Below are 8,397 nucleotides of genomic sequence, written 5' to 3'. Positions count from 1 at the left end.
AGAGAAGGCCTGCCTCTGGGGAGTGGGGTGGTATGGGAATTATATCGAGGAAAGTGCCCTTATTTTGAGACAAGACCTTCAGAGGATTGTTTTCTTCTTCCTTGGAAGTGATTATACAGCCCTTACTGGGGAAAGGAGTTGAAGAATAAAGCTTCCAACAAAGTTCTTCCAGAGCTCATGGCTGTTGATTGGAAAAAATAAATACCCATTGCCATCAAGTTCTCTTCATTCCTTAACCAAAGGGCAAATGGAATAGAACACAAGTTTACCGGGACGTAAATGCCGTAGCTGGTCCGTCTGAGGGTTCTATTTCTTGATGGTCCGGAATGGACTGTGAAGTTATAGATTGTGGAGGAGCTGTTTGTACCATTTCCCTTCCAGGTTCTTTTTTAAATATTTCATTTATTTATTTGAGGAAGAGAGAGACAGACAGACAGACAGACAGAGAGGAGAGAGAGCGAGCGAGTGGGCAAGCGGGGGTGGGGGGAGGGAGGGGGAGGGGCAGAGAGAGGGGGAAAAGCGGACTCCCCGCTGAGCAGGGAGCCCTGAGATGCAGGACTCAATCCCAGGACCCCGAGATCATGACCCGAGCCAAAGGCAGAGACTTAACTGACTGAGCCACCCAGGCGTCCCTCCCCTTCTGTTTTATTCTATTTATTTTTACTGGGCAGGCATGTTTGATATGGTTGTAAACTAAAATTCTGGACACATTTTCATATCCAAGCCCTCTGAGGATTGGGGGGTTACTTTAAAGGTTACTTTAGTGTCATTCAAAGGTTCTGTTTTTAATACATTGTTCCTGGTGTGCGAAAGAGGATCAAGATTTACATAGCATCGTCTCTATCTATCTGTCATCTGTCTTTCTATACACCCACCTGTACACATCTTTGCGGGGAAAGAAGAGAGCTGCGCTCCTGTTAGTACGAAAGATAAAAGGGAAATCATTTGCAACATGGTGTACCAACCCTTAATGGAAGTTATCTGGGCAATGGGCCAAAGCATATGGTGAGAAGGCCATGTAGGATTTAATATTTTCCTTTAACACCCTTCCCTTCCGATTGCCTCTCTGAAGGGTGCATTGCTTTGGTCATCGGAGAATGAACTGCCATTGACATTTTGGTTGTCTGCTGAAAGTTACTCCATTACAGTGTTTTTCCTAGTTGAACAGATAGATGTACACAAATGAGAATAGGAGAGGATATTCAATTAGGTGGTATGGTTTTTAAAGACCTTTTTAATATCTTACAGAAAATATGTATAAACAGAATAAAAAATGATGGGAGTCTCTGGACCCATATAGTTGCAGTTGGCATTCCTCCTAGGTGATCAGAATACTGCTGCTTAACATTTTCCCCACTTAATAATTTTAAACAACAGTTTAGGTAATTCCATGTGTATTTCAAAATAAGGAACTGAAAGGAGCTAAAAATAACATCTGCTCCGGAAGCAGAAACATTTGCATGCGTGTGTAGAGCAGAAAGCATGGATTATATGCATCAACATCAGGCATCTTGGGCCTCTAACGTCATTACTCTGAGTGCGTGTGTCTGTGTGTGTGGTGTTGTGTGTGTTGTGTGTGTGTGGTGTGTCTTGGGGACGGGTAGCTATCTGGTTGGAGATGAGGTGACTCAGGCACTCCTGTATGAGGGGCTGGCAGGTCCTGCTGCAGGGAGACTGCAGTTGGCTGAGTCACCTGTTTTCCTTCTCCCTTTTGTTCTGTGTCCTCACATGACACCTGTGTTCTGAGAGCCGGCACACTGAGTTCTCTAAAGCAGAGGACACAATACCTGCGTGATCATACACTCTGGCAAGAAAAGGTTTGTGCGGGCTATCCCCAAAGTAGGTATAGTTAGTCGCCATACATTTCTTGTTATATCTATGAGTATGTGTGAACAAAGTTGTGCACTCATGCATTTATTAGGGAAATAATATTTTGTACTATGAAACATATCATTTGAAACTGATTAATGGACGAGCTCAAATCTGTGAGTTATAATACCCATTTGAACAGGTGTATATACAGAGGAGTAGAACTCATTAACAGGGTATTTCTTGGGGGGGCGGGGAGAGGGGATTGAGAGAACAACTGCATTTTCTGCCTTACACACATCTAAATGTTTGAAATGTATTTGAATAAAGTTTTTAAAATGTCAGAGAAACCACATTGTAAAGAGATTCACAAAAACCATGCAAAAAATCAGCATTCACATGAAACAGTGATCAAATGTGCACTTGAGGGAAGAAAGGTAGTCCTCGACAATATGTGCAGGCATGTGTACACGGACGCATAGGAAACGTGTGACAGGCCCATATGCCATCACACGGACAGTACGCATCTATCGTGTATGGCCTCCCCGTATATACCTCCCCACCCGTTTGTGTTCTCTACAAACCCATGTAATATTACTTGAGAAACACCAAGACACGCTTACATTATAGACCCCATTTTTGTTACACACACACCCGCATCACACACACACACACCCCCCCGGCTGCTCCTGTTAAATCAATGCTTCCAAGGCAGACAAAAGGACTATCATGGACGCAGTAGTCCCCACGGTTCTGAAATAGGAGGACCGGCCTAACTAAGTAGCTTAACGGTCGAAATACTTGGAACGCAAAAGAAGGAAGCAAGTAGGCGCGTGCACATGATAAATGAGATTTGACTAATTGTTTTTCTGTTTCCGAATGGCCGGCATGCCAGAGTTGGGGAAGGGAAAATGATGAGCCCATCCCCACTTTGTTGGCTTAATTTCCCCATCTGCTTTTCTGATTCTCTAGATTAACACTAGAGGTATATGGTAGGTCCTGGGCATCTACAGTTGATGTCATTCGATCCCTGGAAGGACAGTGCACTTCAGAAGCACAGAACAGAGTCGAGGGTCTGCCGGACAAGCAGTTGGAGTGTGTGAATCAAGAGCTGCAGCTCACAGAACCTCGCCTCCCCCCCGATCCACGTGGTGTCCTGTAAGACATTCCTCTTTTACTAAACACTTCATTGGCAATCGTTTCGTGTTGACATTTGGAGGGTGGTTTATTTTTCTCCTCGCCCTACAGTCACTTTCTTACCCCAAATTGTGCCAGGGGCAGGGGAACAGCCTTTCCAACCACCACAGAGAAATGAAAATGTGCAGGGCGCAGCCAATGGCCCACGCCTGCAGCAATCCTGACGAAGGACGGTACCAGTAACCCCCAGGACGACCTTCGTGAGCCTCTGGATTCTAAGCTCAGGCTCCTGAACACGATATTGTGCTGACATTCAGTGTCTGTAGGCTGGAGATCACCTCTGGCTTCCTCGGGTGCACCGGGTGGCATTAGCACCCACCAGGGAAAGGAAAACCGAAGCATCCCCCCAGGATGAGCCCCAGGGAGCACAAGAAGGCGCAGGATGGTCCAGTAACACAGATGAGATCTGCAAAGTGGACACCCACCTCCCCATACAGACGCTCTTTAAACACGCCGTAGTAACAAGCAGGGCAAGAAGTTGGGTTTGGACGGTTACAAAACGCCTCTGGTATCTTCTGTATTTTTCCGCCCGATAGCGGCCATGGGCTTACCCCCTGTCGGAGACACACTCTTTCTATTTCTTTGCTTGCGCTCTTATCAATTCTCATTGACCATCGTTCTTCTACTTTCACGGAAGGAATTTGTTTCCTAATACTTTTCTTCTTTTCCTTTCCCACATTCCAGTATTCTCCAGCATAGTCCCTTCAAAGCACAAGTTCCCGGGACCCTGGGAGATTCAGGTGAAGAAGGACGGGCCACACAAGCTGGGAGCCCTTCGCGGTCCCTAAGGCCGAAAGGGTGTGGTGAAGAACACTGTTTCAGGGAAGACCTGCCGTGCCTGTGGGTGTGATGGCCAGACCTCTCGACCTCTCTTAATTACCTCCTGAGAGGAATCTCAAATCATAATGGATGCTGAGTATGTCCTGTGCAATTGGAAAGGCCACGTCTGGCCAGCAAGGTTTTGTCCAGAGCTAGGACCTCACCAAGACATAAGACGAAAGGGCACTTTTTCTCGAAGTCGAAATACTCTCAGTAGACGAAAAAATTAAAGTGAAAACCGCAGACACAAAGATCCTAAATGAGTCTCAAATTGAATACGTTGCCTCCTTGCTGATAGCCGAGCCGAAGGCCAGTGTCCCACCAGGACAGGAAGTGCCCTACAGAAACGCTCTTGCAGTGGCCCTAGAGATTCTGAATGAGAGAGCGAACTTGGGTCCAGCAAGAGCATCAGATGATCCAGAGACCACAAAGGGGACCCCAAAAGCGTCCCAAAGGGGACCACAAAAGCGATCTCGTAAAAGTTCCGGAAGCCCAAAGGGAGCTTACTGAGGCGTCTTAGGAGAAGCAAAAAACTCAGATCGCTGCTGGTATGCTCACAGACTGAGGACGCCCCAGGCAGTGGCCAACCACAGGCACACAGAACCGTCACGCCTATTCCCAGGAAAACGCGAGCGGAGCCCTCACAAAGCTCCAGCGTGTACCCAAACTTCCCATCACGTGCAGACGAAGACTATGAGAAAGAGGGCAAGGAAAAGAGGCACACCTTGAGAGTCAGGGCCTTGCATCGCCCCGTCAAGGAGGAGGGTACAGGTGCTAAAGATGGAGGCACCCTTCCATCTCCGCCACCAGGTTTCAACCTCACTGTACCCAAGGCTCTGAAAGAAGAGGCCCATGACACCTACCCAAAGACCCTGGCCGTCTCCTCCGAATGCTCTGCCCTCTCCGGGAATGTTGAGGACCATGGAGAGGGTCCCCGGAAGCCAGGCTTGGAAGGTGCGGCGGCACCCTCCAGCGCCCCTCCTCCGAGGCTGCGTTCTTCACTCCGTCTGGCAAATAAAAAAAGGAAGCTGCAGGCACTAGAGTTTGAGAAAGGGCTGCAAGGACTTCAGCCTTCAGTCAACTCGAAGGCCGTTAACCCCACCACTGCTATCAGAAAGGATGTCGGCAAGGAAATGGGGCAACCGATAACCATGGCTTTTCCACAAGAGCCCTGTCCCATTGAAGGAGGAATGATGGTCTGGTTTATAATTTCAAAATCACCCATTTTGGCCAGCAGTGTAAAGAGTGTCAGCCAAACAGAGCAGACCGCAAGGGTGCTTTGATTGAGGCAAACATGCCCTGTGAAATGAGTGGCATTCAAGTTCCTCTTCGAAGATTAAAACATCTGGACTGTAAGGAGAAGGAAAAACTCATGAAGAGAGCCGGGAAAGTGTACGAGCAGAGTGTGAACTGGTGCTTCTCCCTGATTTCCCACTACAGAGAAGGGCTCGGTCGTGGGTCTTTTGCGGGCTCTTTCCTGGACTATTACGCCGCTGATATCAGTTACCCAATTAGGAAAGCCATCAAGGATGGGGACGTGGAGATCGATTTCCCAAAGGTGAATTATGCCGACCTGGAAGATTCTGAGGAGGAGGCCTCCCTGGGTGGGAGGAGGCCCCACAAGAAAATTCTCCCGGCCCGGATGAGGGCTCTGCTCGGGACCGAGCCAACCAGAAGCTCGTGGACTTCATTGTGAAAAGAAAGGAGCCGATCACCACCTCCTGGACATCGTCAAAGGCAGGAAACAGTCCAGGTGGCTGGCATCGTTTCTGAATTCAAGCCGGTACGTGATCTGCATTGAAACATACCTGGAGGATGAAGACCAGTTGGATGTCGTGGTAAGACATTTACAAGAAATCTACAACAGATAGACAAGAAAATGCTGACTCTGGCAAGAGATGACAAGGTGAGTTTTGTTCTGGAAGTTCTTCTGCCAGAAGCAATCATTTGTTCAATTGCCGCACTTGATGGATTAGGTTACGAGGAGGCAGAACAAAAGTACCTAAAGGGGCCACCGGTGCATTACCGGGAAAAGGAGCTATTTGATAAAAATATTGTAAAGGGAATGAGAAAGAGAGCGGCAACCAAGGGCAAAGCCAAATAACTCTTCTTGTGCCCACACTTTAGCAGGGAGACCTCTCACTGCCCTGTCTGTATGAAATGTGTGATCCTTCCATCCTGTACGGCATGTAACTTACATCCTGTAATTTGCGGCCCTGGGAACATGCTGCATTCCTTTTGCATCCATCTCTAGCACCTGCGGGTAGCACGGCCGTCATCATGTCTGGTTCCCAAACGCTTCACAAACTAACTTGTTAATTAGTTTGTTAACCTGTTAATTTGTTTTTAGTTTGTAAGCTTAACTAATTTGTTAAGTGCTGCAAACAGTTGTACTTCCCGCTACTTGCTTGGACGTGTAGTTATCCAGATGTCTTCATAACGTTGCTTTTGAACAGTACTTTGTGCTTTAATATAGGGGGCACATTCTTTTACTACGTGAAAGACCCCTGGTGTCAGACATCGAGCCACGATCGTTTTTAAAAACCTCAGATAGGTGTTTGCAGAAACATCACATGGATTTCTCATTCTTTCTGCAAGGCCTCAGTATAAATGATCTGATCGCTTTCTCAAGGTAATTCCTAAATTCGATCTGCCACGCTCATCTCTGTGAAAAATAGCCCTGAGGGGCGAAGCCAACAGCAGAGCTGTTTTGTTTTCTATATATTGCCACTACCTTCAAATGGTTCTTGGCAAAGCAGTCTGGAATCCAAAGTTAATGGGTCATCTGCCCACAGTCCACGTGTGGGTGAACGAAATCTCAACGGGCAGGAAGCCTTCGGTCAGCCTGTGCAAGATGGTTGACTCGACGCTTCCCTCACATTCCGCTTAGGGAAGTAGCTCTTGTTCGATGGCTAAAGGGTTTCCTAAAAACAGGCTCCTGGCTGTCTTCCTAGCTGACCGGATGCTTTACACGTGGTGTTTCATCCCCATGTGGAAGACAACGAGAGTAATCATACACAAAGCTTAGCTATTTGAGGCCTAGGTAATCCAGGCTCACTGCTAGGAGCCCATCTAAGTGGCACACATTGTAGGGAAGCATGCGCTTTGTTCCGGACCTGTGTCCCCTAAAACACAGTCATTGTCTCAAACCAAGCAAGCCTTCTCTTCTGACTTATTTGCTGACGAGCCCTGACAGGTTCCAGCGGTCATAAAGGCAGCCTGGTAAGTCCCACTAGGCTGCTTGAGCAATACAGATGGACAAGGATATGGGAACTCCGAAACGGGCAACAGGAAATCCTCCATGGGGCTAAACATGGCTGTTGTCAGAATACAACATCTCTCACTACAAGATGAATTCTGAAGTCCACGAATTGTTATCCTCACTTGAAACAACATTTTTGAGGGGGGCGGGGAACGGCACAAAAGCTAGTTTACTTTAAAACTTGGTGTGAAAGAAAACACTAAAGGTTTAACACGAACCTGAGTGCATTTTTATTCTTAGAGGGAATCAACTGTCCCTCGCAGGCCCATGTTATGTATTCATATGGCCACGTGATTGATTTGTGTGTGTGTGTGTGTGTGTGTGTGAAGTTTGCAAGAGTTCGCTGTTTTGATTCACAATAAAACCATTGTATCTTTTACCTTGATCTTCTGCTCCATTGTACTTTAGATTGTACAACTACATAGCTGGTATCTCTAAATATAGATCCGTAATGTATGTACACACACATACATCCGTGTGTGTGCGCACGCACGCTAGCGCACCGATTTTTGGAATCTCAGTGATTTAGTCCTCCTATTTTAAGGTCCGTTATGAATTTTCTTCTCACCCTCAGTAAATACCCACTTTCATGCTTCTTTTTATAATTTTAGAAGAGGGCCTACCAAACTGTGTAAGCTTCAGGCCCATCAGAACCTTCCTTGGACTCTGCCTGAGAGACACCAACGACTCCTGAGGCATTCTGCCTGGGCGAATCCACATGACATCCTCACGGTCCTGAAAAGTACTTGGAAACTCATCATCTGCATGCTGTACGTGGACCTCGTACACTGGAACAACACACTTTATTTCTCCTATAAACATCGTGTCTCTCTGAATCAAATATATCACTCAACTTCAGCCTTCTCATATAGCCATATCTGGCTCTACATTCTAATATTTCCTTCACTACCTCATCCACCCATCCACCCATCCATCCCTCCATAGCACTGTGAGTCAGTAGAGCAAGTAAGATGTGGTTTAAGGCTCTGATCTGAGGATGACTTTCAGGTGCCATAGAAAGATGGCAACCTGGGGACCCAGGTGGGTCCATCATTTCCAAGATGACTGTGATGCTCTGCCTCATGTTCTTAATGAGAAATATTTATCGACATAATGGATTGATGGCCTAGATGTGAAACCAGAACTCCTGATTTTCCCATACTTGGGAGATTGCGGGTATCTCTTTGTTTGGGGTGAAGGGAGAGCAGATGGTCCCTCCTGGGGTGTCACTTATGCCTGATGCATTCACTGAAGAGGGCAGACATGTCGAGGACATGCATCTCTTCTCCTCCGCTTGAACCAGGATCACA

The 8,397-nt window shown here is 47.0% G+C and overlaps 1 pseudogene; it reads left to right on the top strand.

Moving 5' to 3' along the window:
- Window positions 1–3,834: 3,834 nt before the first annotated feature.
- LOC116583350 lies at window positions 3,835–6,000 on the top strand (annotated as a pseudogene).
- Window positions 6,001–8,397: the final 2,397 nt, after the last annotated feature.

Source organism: Mustela erminea, chromosome X (genome assembly GCF_009829155.1).
Source record: "Mustela erminea isolate mMusErm1 chromosome X, mMusErm1.Pri, whole genome shotgun sequence".
Classification (NCBI taxonomy): domain Eukaryota; kingdom Metazoa; phylum Chordata; class Mammalia; order Carnivora; family Mustelidae; genus Mustela; species Mustela erminea.
The sequence above is the reverse complement of the archived record's forward strand: the minus strand, read 5'-3'. Positions and strand labels throughout refer to the sequence as shown.